Here is a 22,877-nt window from a genome sequence, read left to right on the forward strand (position 1 = left end):
CCGACTCACCTGCCCCACCTCCCCCGACTCACCTGCCCCACCTCCCCCGACTCACCTCCCCCGACTCACCTGCCCCACCTCCCCCGTCTCACCTGCCCCAACTCCCCCGTCTCACCTGCCCCATCTCCCCCGCCTCACCTGCCCCAACTCCCCCGTCTCACCTGCCCCATCTCCCCCGCCTCACCTGCCCCACCTCCCCCGACTCACCTGCCCCACCTCCCCCGACTCACCTGCCCCACCACCCCCGACTCACCTGCCCCACCTCCCCCGTCTCACCTGCCCCACCTCCCCCGTCTCACCTGCCCCACCTCCTCCGCCTCACCTGCCCCACCTCCCCCGACTCATCTGCCCCACCACCCCCGACTCACCTGCCCCACCACCCCCGACTCACCTCCCCCGACTCACCTGTCCCACCTTCCCCGCCTCACCTGCCACACCTCCCCCCGACTCACCTGCCCAGACTCACGTACCCCACCTCCCCCGACTCACCTGCCCCACCTCCCCCGACTCACCTACATTTCCCCATACTCCACATGAAGAATAAAAGTATTGTAGCTTTAACAATGCTCTTGTCTGCCCCATTCAGGAAAGTGTCACTAGGAATTTTACTGTGAGTGTTGACTTTGTCCAGACCACGTTTGTTTGTATACATTGTAATTAGATCACATTTCCAATCCAAGTTGTCTAGAGGCTGGTTACGTGTGTGTTAGATTTAAAAAATACAACAACGAAATGTATTTTTTTAAAAATGCGTTATTTTAAAATGTGTGTGTATATAGATGAATGTATTTTTATTTTTCAAAACGCTTTAACTTTTTAAAAATAGTTACCTAAAAGCTGTACAAGTATTGATATAAAAGAAATCAAGTAGAAATTTTTTTTACCCAAATAATAAGTGAAAAAAGCCTATATTATTGCGAAAGCCAAAGTTAAACACACAACGGTCAAATCACTTGTGGACAAAGCACAGTGTATCCCATACAGTGTCCTACGGTTTTATAAAAAATATCATTTCACTGGCTGGTGTTAAAACATGCTGAAATTTAAAAGGTAAGTTTTAAAGTTAAAGGTACCTGATTTTTAACATATTTTTTATTGTGCCTCACAAAACCCGATCGTTTAACTATAAGGTGTTCTGCGATCAGAAACTTTACTAGAAAAAGATAATTAGCAGAATCAAAGGAGGAAATATAATAAATGAAACAATACATCGAGATTTATATTTGTGCATATAGGCCTAAGTCAGTGGTCGGCAACCTTTTAATATGCAAGAGCCAAAAGTTACAATTTACAAACTTTCCCAGTTTTTAAAGAGCCACAACATTTTTAGTTCAATATTCGGTATTTGATTAGGATTAGGTAAATAAAGTTGATTTGATATTAAAAATAAATAGCTTTAAATATGAAATATTATTTATTCATATAAAAACATAGACATGTTTCGCCAGAATAGTAAAATTAGTAATCAAATAATATTATTCTAGGACAGGGGTCGGCAACCTTTTGAGACGGAAGAGCCAAAAGTAACAATTTACAAAATTTTCCAGGTTTTAAAAAGCCACTAACATTTTTATTTCAATGTTTGGTATTTGATTATGATTAGGTAAATAAGTTTTTTTTTTAAATAAATAGCTATAAATATGAAATAATATTTATTCATATAAAAACATACAAATGTTTCGCACTAAACATATTAAATTATTTTAGCTAGCTCTGCTATGATAAACTTAGTTATCAAATAATATAATTATAGGACTATCCCAATCCACTTTTGAAGCTCTTAACTTTTTTTTTCTTTACTGACATCACCAGCTCAGGAGGTGTCTGCCATTAGCCAGGCAGGCATCAAAACGGCAAACTCCGACTAACTGGCTTGAATATCGGTTTGATTACCGTGTATCGGTCACGTCAGTCGTTTGGTTCTCACCAGGATTATATTCAACCCCTTATAGCCTAGGGTAAACTCGTACCCCACAGTCCAGTACCTAGCTCAACCGTAGAAAGCTAACAACTAAAAAACTACGTCTCTCAGGTCATAATAACGATTACTGACAGATAGGAAAATGCATCTTGAATAAAATAACATACCCCACTTAAAGATATTCGAAAAAGTCGGCACTTGTGAAGTGTTAAGCATTGCACGGCTGTGGGGCTGGGCTTGGTGCCCAAGCGGCTGTCAGCTGTCCGAATACTCTCTATCTATTCCCATCTATTCTCATTGTTCGCTTATTAGTGTTTTTATTATGTTTAAAGTTGTATTTGATTACAGTATAATATTTGTTATGGGTTTTGAAAATAAAATGATACAATAATTTCTAATATTTGTGCATGGAACTCGAGAGCCGCCACTTGACATCAAAAGAGCCGCATGCGGCTCGCGAGCCGCAGGTTGCCGACCCCTGTTCTAGGACTATCTCAATCCATTTTAGAAGCTGTTAATTTTAATTTTATTTTTTTCTTTACGCATATCACTGGCTGAGGAGGTATCTCCAAATAGCCAGGCAGGCCTCAACACGGCAAACACCGACTAACTGGCTTGGATAGCGGTTTGAATAACTTGCATCGTTCGCTTTTATCCTTTGGTTCTTACCAGGCTTATATTCCATCCAACTGAACGCAGAGTAAAGTCGTACCCCACCGTCCAGTAAAAATGAAATTATATAACTGGAGACCCGCTTCTGGACGTCAAACGAGCCGCATGCGGCTCGCGAGCCGCAGGTTGCCGACCCCTGCAATAGTGACATGGTAGTTACATATATAAATATATGGTATCGCTAAAATATTGAGATAAGTAAAGCTCAAATGCATCATAAAACGCTGATTGATCTGAATAATTATTAATTTAAAGATTATTTAAGATATATTCCCCTTGTTTTTACTTTAATTAAAGCATACTTATTTTTTTTTAAAATATAAAACATACATGAATACGTACAGCATTACTTTTGGAATCAAAAATATACATTTAAACTAGGCCTTGTTTTAATAATTTTTAAATTCGAATTCATTTTTTTCAATAGGGGCCTACATGTTAATACGTCTTTTTCCATCTCTAGGTAACGTCCCTTCGATTTTTTTTTAATTGTATACATGGGAAGTAAATAGCACAATGCTAAAATGTTTTTCACACCTCCAATTTTAAAACACAAGCTTAAAATCAGAACATTGTATGTAGGTATACAAGCACATGGCAACAATGATACATTGTGTTTGGACAAAGAAATACATACCGTAGATAGAATGAATGTAAGCTACTTTTCAAACGGACATTTGTCAGACCTATATGGATAATTGCATACACATAAGGTAAGGATCAAAATCGTGGTCTATATTTCGTTGTGAATGAATCTATACATTTTGAATGTATTATTCATACAACAGAAACCAAATTGTGTATTTTAAAGAGGATAAGAAATTTAAAAAAAAAATGAATTTATTTTCTTTTTAACTATCAATCGCCAACGTACTTTATCGACACACAATTTAAAAGTAAATACAATTAAAAAGACTAGATGTACATTTAATCTCTAATTTCGCAATATAGACTCGGGGCGCCAACTGTGATGCATGTGTCTAATAACACATAAAATAATGTATACAATACAGAGTTCGTGGCTTATTTGGTAACCAAGAGCTTGATCTAAACATTTGTTTTTTATGTCAAGTCTAGTACAAGAAAGCTAAAGGTTACACTTAGACTTAAACAAGTGTATTGTATTGGAAGTAGTTAGAACATTGTTTGAATCTAAATGAAGTATAACACAATAAAGATACATGTTAGACTTAGAGTTAACGAGGTCAATTGCATTTTAAGGTCAAATGGTAGAGTTTATAACTTCTAATCAGAAAGTTTCGAGTTCGAATCGGGATTCAAGTCCGAAGATTGTCCACACAGCCCTTATGATCACCTTATTTAAGTTAGTGAAATGTGCGCGTAGAAATAAATTGAACTATAAAACAATAACAGAATATGTTGAAACGACATCCTATTCTCAATTAACGAAACATTAAAATATATGTATGCATTTTTTTTGTGTAATTAATACTAAACTACAGCAGACCAAAATAATTTGAACGATGGTTCTCCTACTATCAAGGCGGCGCCCTATATGGTTATAAGAAGAGTATATAAAGTTTATCATGTGGGTTCAACACATATCCCCCTAACTTTGTCTCAAGTAAAACTTTATAGATAGTTATAATTGTAATACAGTTTAAAGACTACTTAATTAGGTAATTGACATGGGAGGTTAAGGTCAAATGGTAGAGTTTATGATTTCTAACCTGAAAGACTTGACTTCGAATCGCAAATCAAGTCGGGTCGGTATATTGTCCCTGAGTCCACACAGTTCTGATGAGTACCTGATTCAAGTTAGGGAAAGTTGCTCGTATAAATACATACAACTATAGAACAACAATAACACATGTTGAAAGGACAACCTATTCAAATGTATTAATACATATGTATTGTTTAAATAATACTAAATTACGCCGAAACAAAATAATTTGAACGATGCTCAACCTACTATCATGGCGGCATACTATATGGTTATAAGAGGAGCATATAAAGTATATCACATTTAACAGTACACAACAATTGTTAAATCTTTCACAATGCATGTACTATTGTAAAAATGAGTTTTATTTAATGAAATCTCGTCGTCTCTCGCCCTCCAACACTATTGAGACCTTACAAGATGAAATAAAATATAAAAGAAAAATAGAAATTAAGGGAGAAAGTATAAAGGGAGAAAACGATACAGTCAGATATTCCTCACGACGTGTTCAAGAAAGATCTGCTTTTTGTTTCTCGATTGAAAGCCAATTTATTCGTTTATAACATATCAGTTACGTACACTGTGAGGGCGTCTAAATCTCAAAGAAAGCACAACACGATTGAGGCTATTACAGTATTCTTTATTTCTCTATCTCCCGTCCTCCAGTCCCAACATCAACCTCCTTGCTTCCACACTCAACCTTCAACTGCCCTCCGCATTCATCCCTACACACCACATTTCTCTCGCTCACAACACAGCCACTGTCACCCGACCAGTCGCTTCCCTTGTATCCTCGTTCACTCCGTACAACAACATACACATCAACACACCCGGCCTCGCGTCTCACTACATGATACATACTCACACGCAGTGACCCGTCCCACGTATTCACCTTTCATACACATTACATCACCACACACAGCTCACCAGACCATGTTGGGTTGGGGGAGGTAGGGATGTGCCTAGAGAGGAAGAGAAGGGGCTGTTAGGCTTGCTTTCAGCTTGGTGTTTTCTAGCGTCCCCAAGAAGAGAATTATATATATAGATTATGAAGAGTGAAGAGCACTCGCCTTTAATAAAAAAAAAAAATTAGTAGGAATATTGCTTCTAGGGTAACGTTGTCACAGTGTGTGTAAACAAGAGAGTTTAGGGTTATAAAATGTGTTTATTCTAAACTCGAAATGTGTTGAGTATATTATTTCAATTTAAATTGTCAATGACACATACTAAACGATTTCCGACCAACAGTTTTAAAGTTTAACTTTGTAGTGATAATTCTATAGGTAAAATATTATAACCTTAAAATCACACTGATATACAGAACACTGAATAACATGAATAATTACTACTTAAAAGATTTTTTAAGTGTTATTCCGATAGTTTTTATTTTAATTTAAACACGCACATATAATAAAATAAGTATGAATATACATGAATACGTACAGTACTACTTTTGGAATTAAAATTATCAATATAACTGAGGCCTTTTTCCATAATTTTTAAATAGGAAATCATTTTTTTTAACTTGTTAATACGTATAATTGCATTTCCAGGGCGCCGTGATTTTCTTACAGTTTCTAATACTGTTGACTCTCTACAAGCTCCCTAATAAAAGTCAATAGTATTATCTAATCAATAGTAATATAACTTTTACTTCGGCGCCCCACGTTTTTCATCGCTTATAGTAGAGTGATCGCTTGCATTATTGTGATGTATAGTATTTATTTTCTACTTTTTAGTTCAATCAGAAAACGTGGGTTTTTTTAAACGTTTTTAATGATTATTTTTAAGATTAAATTTCAATTGAAAATAAAATATTGAATGGTTAATTTTATGTCTAGAAAGTTGAAACATTGTTTTAGTTTGGGAAGTAACGTAGTTAGGAAATGACTGAGAGCATTTATTTTAGGACAGTACGGTGGCTAGAATATGAGAGTAGCGTTGTTAGCGTAAGAAAATAATGAAAAAAGTGTAGGGCAGTAAAGAAATTAGGTGAAATGTAGCATAATTACGGTAGGACAGTATCGTAGTTGATTGAACGGATATTCTGGTTCATCAACACAATAAACCAGGACAATGGCCATTTGTATTGCATATTTTAATCAATTAATAATTCAGTTAAATAGCAAGTAGTAATTAAAAAAAATTCATATAAAAAACGTTTTAATAACAAGATTTTATGTACTAATGCACTAAAAAGTAGAAAATAAATTATACACTACTATTTAAATTAATATAAAGAAAAGCGTGGGTCACTTTAGTATCTATTGAATACCTTTACTAATGTTAAGGAAGACACCCACGCTTTTCCTTATAGTTATTTAAATAGTAGTGTATAATTTACTTTCTACTTTTTAGTGCATTAGTACATAAAAGCTTGTTATTAAAACGTTTTTTTTTGTGAATTTTTTTTTCAGTACTTTACATGTTTTATTTACAATAGTGTTACATGACTAAAAACCTTTGCGCGTCTATTGAACGTGATGGCGCAGCTATTGAACCTGATGGCGCAGCTATTGAACGTGATGACGCGTGTGGTGTGGTTGGATAGACATGCCTACTAATTCGGTCCAAATTCTAATTAATTCATAAAAATTCATTAATTAGGCATCCAATTAAGTCAAATTTAGTTTCAGATTGCATTGTCTTCATGTCTTGACCCACGTGCCAACTGTGAATCGTATCGGTCAAGTAGAACTGTCCGAATTTTCACTCCTGCGTTTCGATCTAGACTGACGACCGACGACAAAGGAAGTGAGTTAAATAAAAGCTTGTAAAAATGTCGTCCCATGCTCAAGTTGAAGTACCAGCTTTCTTGGTGAGTGTGGTCAGTGTGTATTCTAATAGGCCAGAAGATGACTGGGACGAACTTTAATATACATTGTGTAAATCTGGTTGTTTTCAGAACCTTTTCTCCTGGGAATTTATATAGAAAATATTCCAACGGAGAATAAAAACAGTCTGAATGAAACACTGTTTGAAGATTTCAAGATTGAAACACTGGATAAATCATATATTATACACTTTTGTTTCTATTTTGTATGTGAGGTTAAGGGGGCGGAGTCGGCTGAGAGATACACTGGTACATGCGTACTGTTCATTCAAAAACGGATAAGTTAGGAAAACTCGATAAAGCTGAATGTAACTCAAAACTGATTCAATAGAAACTTAATTTAGACTATGTTGTGTCTAACGAGTGGCTTATTCCTGGGTCACCTGCCATCCTGGTCATTTCCTGGCTGGACTCTACAGAACATTAATCTGTTATTTCTCTTGCAACATCTGTAGCTAGTAATATGCTATGTAGTGCGGGGTGGGGTGGTGATAGTGCGGGTGGGGGTGGGGGAGAGTGCTAAAGACGTGGACCGTGTGATGTGTAGTAAACAAAGCTAAAACAACAAAGACTGTATTACATACAGTTGAGTCAGTGGAGACTACACAACAAATTTGAGAAATTTTTTTTTAATATTTAGAACAATATTTATTTTTTTTAAATTTCATTATAACTAAAAACACCCACAATAATATGCAGTTAACATTCTAATACCGTGTAAAGTGTGATACTATTTCTAAATACACAAAATACATTTTTTTAATTAAAAGAGAACAATGTTATAAAGAAAGAGTTTAGCGTGGTCGTTGTGTACTTATCAGGGTGTGGTGGACACTGATGTGAGTATATTTTTTTCCTATACAAAAGAGAAAAGATGTCTGAAAAGAGCGTGCTTTTGTAGATCCGAAGTTAAATTTAACAACAATACACACAAAACATTCATAGTGTATGTAAGAAACTGTAGTTGTGTTATGTACGGTTTAATAAGTAAGTGCTTCTGATTTATAACATGTATTTTTTTTTTAAACGGGGCTATGACCATCTTAAAGTACATCACATATTTCAACGTTTGCACTATTGGTTTAGGAAGCCTATTTCTTATAGACTTGTAAAAAGAACTATTTTGCTAAAACTTGTTTCCCCTGGCTATTGGTGTTTTTCTATCCATATCAGTCTGTGGTTGTGTGACTTTGGTATGAGGGACGTCTGGTGTGGTGACTTAAATCATTTACCAATAAGAGAATGAAGCGCATGTTTTTGTTTACCGATAATTAATCTATATATATAATTATCTTCTGGGAGACGCTAGAAAGCAAGCTGTAAACGCGCTCCTTATCATCCCCACCCCTACATGGTCTTAGTGAGCTGTGGTTCGTGGAGTCGGGTTTAGTGACGGCTATTAGGGGCAGATAATTTAGTTTGAAACGATTTTAAACGTTGGGGGGGGGGGAAGGAAGGGGGGGGGGTTGGTCCTTAACGAGCTACTTATAGTGTTTAAGAAATATTTTCAGTGGCAGCATTGGTACTGTCGAATTCACAAATTATGAATTACTGAAAAGTAGAAAATAAAACAACTAAATAGCGGCGTATCATACGCCGCTATTTAGTTGTTTTATTTTCTACTTTTCAGTAATTCATAATTTGTGAATCTGACAGTACCAATGCTGCCACTGAAAATATTTGCTTTAAAACAATAACCCCCCCCCCCCTTTCCCCTAACCTCGACCCTAAACCCCCCCCCCCCCAACCCCCACCCCCACCCCCACCCACCCACCCCGTGAAAGCAGCCTCCTCTTAGTTATTTCTTAGTTACCTCCTGTAAGTTTAAAATCGAACTAAATTATCTGCCCCTAATAGAAACCCGGCTCTACGGCTCTACGATTTGTAAACATTTAGCTTTGTAATCATTTAGCGTGATCACAACTCACCAGACAATGTGGGGGTGGGGTGGGTGGGGGTGGTAGTGATAGTGATAGAGAGAAAGAGAGGGGACTGCAAGGAGGCGCTTGCAGCTTGTTTTCTAACGGCTCCCAGAAGAGAATTATATATAGATGATGAGTGTTAAGAAGCGTGATAATTATAATTGTTGCTTGCCTATAAAAATGTGACTTATTTTCTAATCATTTAAAGAAAAAGTGCTTAGAGTTTGACCGGCTAGAAATCGTGTATTACCTTAGATTGTAATTGTGTTTATTCACTCTATATGTACCAGTCGGGTCCAAACTTGATTTATCCACATAATACATTGCTTTAAGTTAAAAGTAATTCAAATTGAAATGGCTAGATGTATAAGCACCTATTTAATCTCAAATTTGTAAGACATTTTTGGGGCTCCCACTGATATGCGTATGTCCGATTGCACATATATTTTCCTGAAACTTGTTTCCCTTGGCTATTGGTGTTTCTGTTTCCATATCAGTCTGTGGTTGTGTGACTTTGGTATGAGGGACGTCTGGTGTGGTGACTTAAATCATTTACCAAGGAGAAGATGAGGCGCATGTTTTTGTTAACTAATAATTAATCCTCAATAAACACATTGAGTGTTAAGTTGCGTTATAATTATACATGTTGCTCGTATGTGAAAATGTGACTTACTGTCTATTCATTTAAAGAAAAAGTGCTTAGAGTTTGACCGGCTAGAAATCGTCTATTGTCTTAGATTGTAATTGTATTTATTCACTCTGTATGTACCCGTCGGGTCCAAACTTGATTTATCAACACATATTGATTCAAGTTAAAAGTAATTCAAATTGAAATGACTAGATGTATAGTCCCCTATTTAATCTCTAATTTTGTACGACATTTTTGGGTCTCCCACTGATATGCATATGTCCGATTGCACATACAATGTATACCATACAAATATTATGGCTTGATCTAGTAACCAAGAGCTAAGCTGAACATTAAAACAGTGCTTAAATCCAAACATTTGTTTTCGGCGTAAAGTCTAGTCTTTTAACCTGAAAGTCTCAAGTTCGAATCGGAGTTCAAGTCCGTAGATTGCACTTGAGTCCACGTAGCTCTTATGAGTAACTGATTCAAGTTAGGGAAAGTTGCGCGTTGACATACATAGAACTATAGAACAACAATAAAATATGTTGAAACGACATCCTATTCACAATTAAACAAACATTAAAATATATGTATACATATTTATTGTCTAATTAATATCAGTTACGTACATTATAATGTTTATATTTACAATTATTTTTATATGATATTTATTTTTATGACGATCAGTGGACTTTTATCACAGATTAATCTGAATGGAAAATCCAAAGCATCGATATTTTATAATATAAATTTAAAATTATTATCAAAAATACTCGCTGACTGAATTAAACAACTGATGATTTATCTGAATGATCAACTGTATATAAGTCGCGCACTTATTATAGCTATTGCATTCATATAAAAGCAAAATAGAACAAATAAATGGCCATTTTAACAGACATAAAAATAATTCCAATTTTCAATAAAAATTATTATCATAAAATAAATTAAATGATACCATTTACATTTATAATTCAAGTGTTTCACTAAGCATAAACATTTAACAATTATTTGTATTTAGAGGTTGCATCCCTTGGAAACACTGATTTCTTACAATGGGAAGTAACTCGGCAAAATTAATAGTCGAACTGTTCCAGTGCACGAGGCGTATGTTAAAAACCTTGGCTCCTCAAAGTAGACCAAAAAAATTAGACATGTTGCAAATATATTTCGAACACATTTCCGAGATCGCCACATACGTGTCGTTAATAAAACTACAGAAATGTATTGTTTACATTTAGGGCATTGAGTTAAATACAGACGATATGAACATTTGAGTGATCGAGTTGAGAGTTGAGTATAGGTCTTTAAGATTATCATGAGTTGAAAGTATATCGTTTTAGAGTGTTCGAGATTTGATTTGTTGCTTCTTGGTAGATGGCGTAATCGTGTGTTGGAAAACGCAAGTTGAGTGTCACATAGCAGTGTTGGTTGGATTGTTTATTTGGGTAATACTTTTAGTTAGTTGGGAGATAAATAGTCGAGCGTTGTGAAAGTTGAGTTGTCGAGTTGATCTTTGAGTATAGTTCGTCGAGATTATCGTAGTTCGATGAATACGTACAGCATTACTTTTGGAATCAAAAATATACATTTAAACTAGGCCTTGTTTTAATAATTTTTAAATTCGAATTCATTTTTTTCAATAGGGGCCTACATGTTAATACGTCTTTTTCCATCTCTAGGTAACGTCCCTTCGATTTTTTTTAATTGTATACATGGGAAGTAAATAGCACAATGCTAAAATGTTTTTCACACCTCCAATTTTAAAACACAAGCTTAAAATCAGAACATTGTATGTAGGTAAACATCCTACCTAAGATTACTCCTACGTAGGCGTTGTCTAGCTGAAAAATCGAAATAGATGATTAGTCACTCGTACATTGAAACCACCAAAGTACTAGCACTTGGTGGCTCTTCTCGAGAGCTTGGAGCGTTCGAGGGAAGTGTGGGCGCAACCCCAGGGCAATCTTGGTTTGCTTGTTGAGTAGATTTGAGCGCCTCCCGACCAATGCAATCGACCCTAAAGAAGACCGACTAAACGAATGGCTATGATCAGTGCAGAATCAAGAACAGATACTACACTTTGATCTTAGTGAAAAGGTCGGGACGACCTCTTTGTTGATCTAGGTGCCTCCTGTGTCAGGTAAGTATATGTGGTATTGCCAAAAATTGAAGACTTTAAATGGGAAACACTTAGGGAACTCTTTTTTTATCTGAATATTTACTGATTTACAGATTATTTAAGATATATTCTCATTGTTTATACTTTAAATAAAGCATACAACTATTTATTTTTTTAAGTATTAAGCATACATGAGTACGTGCAGTTTTACCTTATGAAGTAAAAATATTAATTTATCAAAGGATATTTTCAGAATTTTTTAACACAATTTTTTTTTACTGCAAGTGAATATGTCTTATTGCATTTTCAGGTAGCATCCCTTGGCAAAAATGATTATATAAATGGGAAGTAACTAGCACAATGCTAAAATGTTTTTCACAGCTTCTATTTAAAAACACAAGCTAAAATGAAAAGATTTGCTGTAGGTTTACAGATGCAGGGCAACATTGTTACATTGTGTATGGAATAAGAAATACAGAATGTAGGGCAAAATGGTTTTGTAACGTTGTGAGTGTATTGCAATTCAACGACATTAAAAGCTAAGTCGTTTTATTGGAAACTTTACTACTGTAGATTCAGAGGCGTAGCTACCCTTCCCTACGCCCGGGGACAAACTTTCGATGTGCAACCCCCTCAAACTTTTGATTTTCGACCCCCTCAAATTTTCGATTTCTTTTTACAACCCATTTTGGCGCCCCCTAAAGTCGGCGCCCAGGGACATATGCCCGTCCCCCCTTACCTCCCTCCCCATCGCTACGCCTCTGTGTGTATTTCATAATTAAGAGTTTTGAACAGGCCATGATGTTTTGTTTATGTAAGAGTTATTGATGACATCATCATATTAGGACATTTAATAGTTAACATGAACATCTAATAAATTCGTAAACTCAATGGTTTTAAATTTGTAACTAAGCTCATGTTATTCGAAAAATGCAATTACAACATACAAAGTACATAACTTTTTCTGATACTTTTAATTATTTGTTTTATAATTATTTTTTTTGAATTATGGTTATTTTTTTTAATGTGAGGATTATCTTTTATTTTAGTGTCTTTATTATTTTTGTACATGTTTTAGCCCCTGGTAACGATGATGTGTGTTATTGGGACAACAAGGTTAAACATTGAAGGTAAACTCATCTAGTTTATCAATGGTTTGAGACTTCTTAAACAAAACAAAACATGATTATCACATATGATTTGTATAATGGTTAAGACACCATTATTACATATGTTTTATAATGGTTAAGACATCTTTTTTTTTTAAAGAAAATCGAGCATAGGGCAGCATAACTTGTTCTTATTTGAAATTGAAATTTTAGGAAAACATCGTCCGAATGTGTGTAAAATGGAGAGTGTGAGGGTGATGGTTTATATGGTTTTCCGCTGTTCTACCATTTGTGAGGGTTGCATGAGCAGCAACACACCCGATGTGTGAGTGGGGGTGATGAAAATAATTGCTATCTTTTCGTTTGCATTTGTTGTTTATTTTTTTATAATACTATAAAAATACAGTTTTAATGACATTATATTAAAGTGTATTTTGTTTTTTTAATTATCTCAATAGCAGTTACTTCTCGCAAGTATGCAGATTTTTTTTCTTATTCAACTCAATGTTTTTATTCCAGATAATTATAACTAAAAATACATAATTGAAAAAAAAATATAAGATATTAAAATAAATAAAGTTGATTTGCTTTAGTTTACGTTTTACGCCGATTGCTGGAAATCATTAATCTATATATTCAAATAAATATCATTTTATTATAGCGCATTTATGTTAACACTATCGTACCACCATAATAGAAGGAAATTGTTGGCTTTAGGTAACGGAAAATTTTGTATCATTTTAACTAATCCATTTTTTTTTCAATAAGTGACTACTCAGAAATTCATTGAAGCGTTACTTCTAATATACATTTTGTGTTCTTAGCACTAGTTTTTTCGCATATGTTTCCAGTAAGTTTAGAAATATATATTTTGGTTGAAAGTCACAATATAGTAAATGTTTTTTTTTTACTATTTTGTCATATAGGCCTACCCATATTATGTTCTCAACACGAGATTATGTCTAATAGGAACAAAAAATCAATCAACAAAGAAATACTCTTTTCCTATACTCTACAAGAAGACTAAAAATATCATTACGTCCACAATGCTCTGTTCATCCTCATTTAGCAACGAGTCACGTAGATTTCTACTGTGAGTCTTGACATTTTCCAGACCACTTTTGTTTGAATAAATTGTAATTTGATCCCATTTCCAATCCAGGCTGTGTGTGTGAGAGATTTGCTGGTTGATCAAAATATTTCCTGAAGAGAGTTAGGACTTTAGACTTTAAAGATACGTTATATGTTATATTTGATATTCACACATCACATCAGTCAAACTTCAGTTTTTATGTTTTATTCAAATAAATTGAAGCCTGTAGACTGCGGAAAAAAAAACAATTGCAATGTTTGTAATTTTTTTTTTTTTAAATTTTAAACACTATAAAATATTTTCAAAGAGAAGATATTAAAGCATATATTTATTTTCTTTTTTAATTATCTCACTAGACACACAGTACAGAAGCTTAGCATACAGCTTGTGTAGGGCGTACAGTTCATAAACAGAAGCATCAGAGATAGCCCGGATAGCGGCAGCTTGTGTAGGGCGTACATTTCATAAACAGAAGCATCAGAGATAGCCCGGATAGCGGCAGCTTGTGTAGGGCGTACATTTCATAAACAGAAGCATCAGAGATAGCCCGGATAGCGGCAGCTTGTGTAGGGCGTACATTTCATAAACAGAAGCATCAGAGATAGCCCGGATAGCGGCAGCTTGTGTAGGGCGTACATTTCATAAACAGAAGCATCAGAGATAGCCCGGATAGCGGCAGCTTGTGTAGGGCGTACATTTCATAAACAGAAGCATCAGAGATAGCCCGGATAGCGGCAGCTTGTGTAGGGCGTACATTTCATAAACAGAAGCATCAGAGATGGCCCGGATAGCGGCAGCCTCAACAATGTTCCTGATGACACATTTCTTGAAGGCTTTGTCTTTTGGTGCACAGTTTGTACAACGTACATATTTAACATGACCTCGACCTTTATTGTTACGTCCGTTGTTTCTTCGCTTTATATCCATATATAAACGCAATAATATTTTCTAAATTATTTTAAAACCATACATATTTTAAGTTAGCTTCCCTTGGTTTGTTTTGACCACTAAAATGCGAAGTAACTACCTATGTGCATGGCCTCGACCTTTCTTGTTACGGCTGTTGTTTCTTCGCTTTAAAGTCATATAAAACGTAATGATAAAACTGAAGATTTTAATACCATAAATATTTTAAGTTACCATACCTTGGTTTGTTTTGCCATTAAAATGGGAAGTAACTACCTATGTGTCTTTTTGGGAAATAGTAGTAACAAAATCACATATTTTTAAAGAAAAAAAAACCAATACGCAAACGGTTTACACACACGTTCATATCACGCTGCTATTGTTCTAAGATAGGAGAACTTTACATTTGAGATTTAGTGAAAAAAAAAGTTAAAACAAATATTAAAGTGAAAATGTGCAATGAAATGTTACATATTTTATTTAACTCGTAACAATTAGGGAATTTTTTTTCGGGCGAACTTTTTTTTATTTTTATTTTGTTCGTGAGGTTGAGAGAGCTGAGTTGATTGAAAGAAAGACTGGTACAAACGTACTGGTCTTTCTCTGGTATTTACTTAGAGACGGAGATTTTTTAAGGGATAAGTTAGGAAAACTTAGTTTAGATCATGGTTGTGTCTAACGAGTGGCTTATTCCTGGGTCACCTGCCATCCTGGTCATTTCCTGGCTGGACTCTACAAAACATTAGCCGACTGTAGAGTGAACAACATTGTAGAAGGTCGGGGTATTAAAGGGAGCAATTACTGTGACAGTTAATGTAATGTCTTGAATGTTGATAGAAGCTCATGTTTTATCAACGATGGCTGGGGTAAGTGTCCAGTAGGATTGTATGTTATTGGGATACCAATTATGGGACATTTGCTATCGGCACATATATTATGGGACATATGTTGTAGGCACACATATTATTTGACATATGTTAAAGGCACACTTATATTGGGACATATGTTGTAGGCACACATATTGCGGAACATATGTTGTAGAGACGCATATTATGGGACATATGTTTTAGGCATACATTGTGTGGGATGTATGTTGTTGGCACACACGTTATGGGATGTATGTTGTAGCCTGACATATTATGGTACGTATGTTGTAGGCAAAACATATTATGGGACATATGTTGTCGGCACACATATTTAGGGACATATGATGTAGGCACACATATTACGGGACACATGGTTTTAGGCACACATATTATTGTATTTATGTTATAGGCATACATATTATGGGACATATGATTTAGGAACACATATTATGGGACATATGTTGTAGGCTGACATATTAAGGGACATATGTTGTCGGCACACATATTAAGGGACATATGTTGTAGGCACACATATTACGGGACACACACAGACACACACACACACACACACACACCGACACACACTCAGACACACAGACATACGGACAAGATTGCAAAATTATGTTTTTCCGTATCAGTGAGGTGTAAAACGTCGAGATTTGTAAAAATCTCGATTTTCTTTTTTTGCACGATTACAATACTTTCTTTATATTTCGTACATACGAGAAAGTAAAAAAAACCATTCTGTTGGCAAAAATCCTAATTAAAAAGCACCATGTCTGAACCACTTATGGCCCAAGTACAGTGTGTCCTAATTAGTGACCATCGATTTCATAAAATAATAATCATTTCATTGGCAGCATAATTGCATTGTGTGTTAACATTTTTATATAATTAAATCTCACGTCCTAAACAGTAGGAAAAGAAAGTTAACATCAAGCTCTAACTTACATGAATTTGAATTTTTTAATCATTTTATTTTTGCGTCTCCCACTTATTGGATGCTTGTAAAAAAAATGGCTAAATATTGTTAAAAACTAGTTACAACACAAACATTGTTTCATTGTATATGAAAATGGTTAGACTATTGTTTTTGTTAGTGTTTTGTGCAAAAAAGTGTAGTGAGTAAGGTCCGTATTGTTTAGTTGTGTTATTCAGTTCTGCCACGTTAAAGCTTTCTGACGAGAAGAACCATGTGTCTCCTCGTCCGTAGTTCATTAGCAATATTTGGTGTGAGCTGATCATTAGCAATATTTGGTGTGAGCTGATGTAGTTCATTAGCAATATTTGGTGTGAGCTGATGTAGTTCATTAGCAATATTTGGTGTGGGCTGATGTAGTTCATTAGCAATATTTGGTGTGGGCTGAGGAGTTTTTGGATGATATGTCCACGCAGAGTGACATGACCATTAGTTTGAATTACCACCTGCATGACTGTGCTGGGGATGGTTGGGTGGAGAAAAGATCTGGGCTTTCATCTTCAGGTAGTTCAATTGAGAGAATTGTTGAGTTTGTGGCATCTGAAATGGTGGGGCTCAAGATTTCATTAAGCCACCCGAAACGTAGTCATTGTGGCTCCTCTCCCAGGCTCTCGCCTTAGAGGGAACATCAAAGGGCGCAATCTCTTTGTTGGTGCTGGTAATTTGTGCATATGGCATAAAGATATTGAAGTAAATAAAGTTCAATTACTGTATGTGGCGGGCGGACAGACCGCGAATCCTTATGCTCAACAGTGAGACAATAGAGTTGAGGTTTGAACAGGCATTTGCTCAACATCCCGGCAATACCAACTTTAGAAATGATCCCTTAAAACAGGGGTCGGCAACCTTTTGAGACGGAAGAGACAAAAGATACAATTTACAAAATGTCACCCAATGCGCAGTCACCCAAAGGTCTGTTAGACACTGGAGCCTTATTTTGACTTCCTTTGTTAAATGTCTTGTTTATCCTTATCCCAATTTGCTCTAATTTATGTAAACGTTACTGAAACTTGGAAGTAGTTGTATACATATATATATATATATATATATATATATATATATATATATATATATATATATATATATATATATAAGTATGTATATACGCATGTGTATATGTGTTCACATATATTTTTTTTAAGTTCGACACAACAGACACACCCCCATAAGAAATGGGTGTGTTGCTTCTGTAAAGCCCAGATGTTCGACACAACAGACATGGACAGACACACCCCTTTACACACAGGTAGGTTCGGCTTTCTTACTAACATTGTAAAACAATGTTTTTGCCCTTATTTTAAACGTGTAGAAAAGACTGTCTGAAAATAGCTATTCAATTACATAATACGTTTATTGAATTTTCTTATACAACACATAATTCAAAATATCTGCTTTATTTATGGTTTTAATACATTTGTATTACTTGTCTCTGTTCAAGGTTTCAAGGTAATTGACATGGTATGGTAAGGTCGAATGGTAGAGTTTATAACTTCTAACCAGAAAGTCTTACGTTTGCATCGGAATTCAAGACCGTAGATTGTCCCTGAGTCCACCCAACTTTTTTGAGTACCGGGTTTAAGTTAGGGAAGGTTGCGCGTAGAAATAAATAGAACTATAGAACAACAATAAAATATATTGAAACCACATCATATTCACAATTAACTAGCCATTACAATATATGTATACATATTTATTGTTTAATTAATACTAAATTCGAACGGACAGAATAATCTGAACGATGCTTCACCTACTATCATGGCTATACAAGATATGTTTATAAGAAGAGCAAATACAGTTTATCATATCACATTTAACAGTACACAAACATTGTCAAGCTTTCACAATACGTACTATTTTAAACATGTGTGCTGAGTTTTATTGAATGAAATATATATGTCTCTTGCCCTCCAACACAATTGAGACCTTACAAGATGAAATAAAATATTAAAGAAAAAATATAACTTAAGGGAGATCTTATCAGCTGAGGGAACTATACAGTCAGAGATTTGTCCCGACGTGTTCAATTGAGATCTGTTTTTTGTTTCTCGGCTGAAACCTTTTTTTTTGTATAACATATCAGTTACGTACATAATGTTATTACATCTAAAAGTAATTTCATTGTTAAGGCTGAAGAATAATTTGTTAACACAGTGGACTTTCATCACAGAATAATTGGAATAAATCAAAATCTACAAATGAAATATTCAGTACAAAAATAATTAATAATTTAAATAAAAAAAGAATTATCAAAAGTATCAGCAATAGCATCATTGTTGTAGCAGCGATTGATCTCAATAATCAAGCGTCTATAAGTTGAGCACTTATTATTGCTAATGTATTTTTTTAAAAGAAAAATGGAACAAATAAATAACATGTTTTAACAGACATAAAATCAATTCCAATTCTCAATAACAAATATTATCTTTTAGGAAATAAATTAATAGCATTGACATTTTTAATTCAAGTGTTTTACAAAGCATAAACATTTAATGATTATTTATTTTTGTAGGTTGCTTCCCTTGAAAAAAAATGATGTGTTAAAATGGGAAATAACTCGGCAAAATTATGGTAGACCTGTTCAAGTGCTCGTGGTGTATGTTAAAGTAGACAAAAAATAATACTAATAAACAGACGTTGTACTAAGATACTTCAAACACACTTCCGATATCGTCACATCCGTGGCGTTAATAAAACTACAGAAATGCTGTGTTTATATGTGTGGCATTGAGTCAAATACAGACGATTGGTGTAGGTCAGGGGTCGGCTCTTTTGGTGCCAGTTGCGGCTCTTCATCTCCATGCACAAACATTAATAGTTATTTTATTTTATTTTCAAAACTCATAAAAATATTAGTCTGCAAAATTCGGAAATAAAAGATATAACAATAGATATAAAAAATAAACATTCACTATTATATTAGAATATTTAGTTACTCTCTATCTCAATTACATTGTCCATTCCGAATTGGAACATTCAACTTCATAGTGGATATCACAAAGAAACTAAACCAGCTATGTGTACAATTGAAAGGAAAACCCAGCCTATGTCTTGCTTGAAGAAGTGTTTTGTTTCGAAAAAAAAAAAAACAACTTTTTGTTGAATACATGGTGAGCGGTAAATTACTTAATTACGAAAAATCTGAAAAAAATATCGTTATGAAACCAATGCTACTATTGAATTTCGTCAGCATTAATGTAAACAAAATGAAGGGTGTTCTCACTGAGAGATTTAAGCTATACAAAACAATTGCAAGGGCTTACATAGTAGATCCTCTCAACACAAATTCAAATGAGACTATCTCATATATTCAAAGCTATTTATTTTAAAGTATATATATAGTATGACATTTGTTAAGTAGTATGCTTTATATATATATATATATATATATATATATATATATATATATATATATATATATATATATATATATATATATCAGTGGCGTAGCTAGGTCGGGTGTCACCCGGTGCGGCACTTAATGGTGTCACCCCCCCCAGAGGCATAGAGACCCTTCCCAGGTACAAACTTTTCAAATTTTCGATTTGCACCCCCCCCCCCCCTTAAACTTTCCATTTTTACCCCCCCCCCCCCCACAAGTTTTCGATTTGCACACCCCCCTCGAGTTTTTCTCAATATATTTTGCTATTTTTTGCCTTGGTGTCACCCCCCTAAATGGTAGCACCCGGTGCGGTCCGCACCCCCCGCCCCCCCCCCCTCGCTACGCCCCTGATATATATATATATATATATATATATATATATATATATATATATATATATATATATATATATATATATATATATATATATATATATATATATATATATATATATATATATATATATATATATATATAATCCTAAACACATATATTCTATTGATATAAAAATGTTAGTAGCTCTTTAAAAACCGGGTAATGTTGTAAATTGTAACTTTTGGCGTTTTCAGCTCAAAAGGTTGCCGACCCCTGGTGTAGGTTAAGCTTCCTTGAACAGCATCACAGTTTACTGTCTATTCTACATTACAGGCCCCTACAATGTAACGTTTCCAAGATGGTCTCCATATGGACTGGACCGCATAAAACATAAGTCAATGTCACTGGAAAGTGTCGTTACAGCTGAGAAGCGATACAGAAATCTAAACTTTAATGTGTATACTCGGAGGTAAAAAAAAAAGTGAAGTATTTTTTGCAATAAAGATAGACAACCGTTGATTACTTTAAATTATGATCAATTAAACATATTATTATTTAACATATTTAACAGTTTTACATTTGTCTTTTGTGATGTAGATCCCTGTTTATTCCCTACCTGCCTGTTACATGGCCCCATGTTTGCTAAGTGCTCCATGTTTGTTGTACGGATGTTTCAGCTGGACACTCACCCTTTGAGCACTCTGAATCCACGAGTGTTTTGTGAGCGTCAGTTTTGTGTTCGTAAATTGTGTGTGCGTCAGTTATGTGTGCGTCAATTTTGTGTGGGACTGAAATCATTTAACAAGGAGAAGATGATGGGTATAATTTTATAACACATAAAAAACTATTTAATAAACACAGTGTGTGCTTTAACACTTGGTAATCATACAAATTGCTTGTCTGTAAACATTTGACTTTTTTTCTATTCAGTAAAAGAAAAAAGCTTAAGGTTTATCCAGCTAAACATCGTCTATTGTCTTAGAGTGTAATTGTGTTTATTCACTCTGAATGTAGGCTACCATTCAGAACTTATTTATCAAAATTAAATGTGTTGCCCTATGATGTGATGGGATCTAATATAAATGCTCAAATAAAAGTTTGTTTAAGGAAACATATACTTGGGGCTACCACTGCGATGTATATGTCCAATTACATATAACATAATGTATACAATACAAAGACTATGACTTGATCTAGTAACCAAGATCCTGGCTCAAAATTAAAATATTGTTTGAATTTAAACGTTTGTTTTCCATGTCAAGTAGTAAAGCTTAATATTGTGGCAGTAGCGTAGCGAGGGGGGGGGGGGGGGGGGGCGGGGGGGGGGGGGGGACATATGTCCCCGGGCGCCGACCTTAGGGGGGGGGGGGGGGCGCCAAATTGAAAGTTTGAGGGGGGTGCAAATGAAAAGTTCGAGGGGGGGTGCAAATCGAAAATTTGCTCTCGAGGGGGCGCCAAATTGGAAGTATGTCCCCGGGCGCCGGGAAGGGTCGCTACGCCTCTGTATTGTGGCAAAACATAGCCAGCTCTCGTATTGTAGCAAAAGAGGTAGAACTGTTACAGCTTCTCTGATTGATCGACTTATATGTATTCTAGTTACTGATTGGTTAATGAAGATAAACTCTGAACCAAACACTTGGGTTCAACACATATCCCCTTGACTTTGTCTCAAGTAAAACTATATATATAGTTATAATTGTAATACAGTATAAAGACTACTTAATTGGGTAATTGACATGGGATGTTGAGGTTGAATGGTAAAGTTTATGACTTCTAACCTGCAAGTCTCAAGTTCGATTTGGGATTCAAGTCAGTAGATTGTCGCTGAGTCCACCCAGCTCTTATGAGTACCCGATTAAAGTTAGGGAAACTTGTGCTTAGAAATAAATAGAACTTTAGAACAACAATAAAAAAATATGTTGAAAAGACATCCTATTCAAAATTAACGAAACATTAAAATATATTAATACATATTTATTGTATAATTAATACTCAATTACAGCGGAATGAAATAATTTGAACGATGCTTCAACTACTATCTTGGTGGCATACTATATGGTTATAAGAGGAACATATAAAGTTTATCACATTTAACAGTACACAACACGTTTTATTTAGTGAAATCTCGTCGTCTCTCGCCCTCCAACACTATTGAGACCTTAAAAGATGAAATAAAATATTAAGGACAAAATTAATTTAGGGAGAATGTATCAGCTGAGGAAACGATACAGTCAGAGATTTGTCCCGACGTGTTCAAGGTAGATCTGTTTTTTTTTCTTGTTTTTTTTTTATATACCATGCCAGCTACTTACATAATGTTGGTTACATCTAACAATATTTTCATTTGTGAAGGCTGTATTTGTTGAAGGTTATTATTGTTAGGCTATTATTTAAGTTGTTTGTTTCTTTTGTTTTTCCTTTTAAGCCTGGTTCGTCCTAGTCTAC

This window comes from Physella acuta, unplaced genomic scaffold (genome assembly GCF_028476545.2).
Source record: "Physella acuta isolate Inbredline_101_S28 unplaced genomic scaffold, ASM2847654v3 ptg001035l, whole genome shotgun sequence".
Lineage (NCBI taxonomy): Eukaryota > Metazoa > Mollusca > Gastropoda > Physidae > Physella > Physella acuta.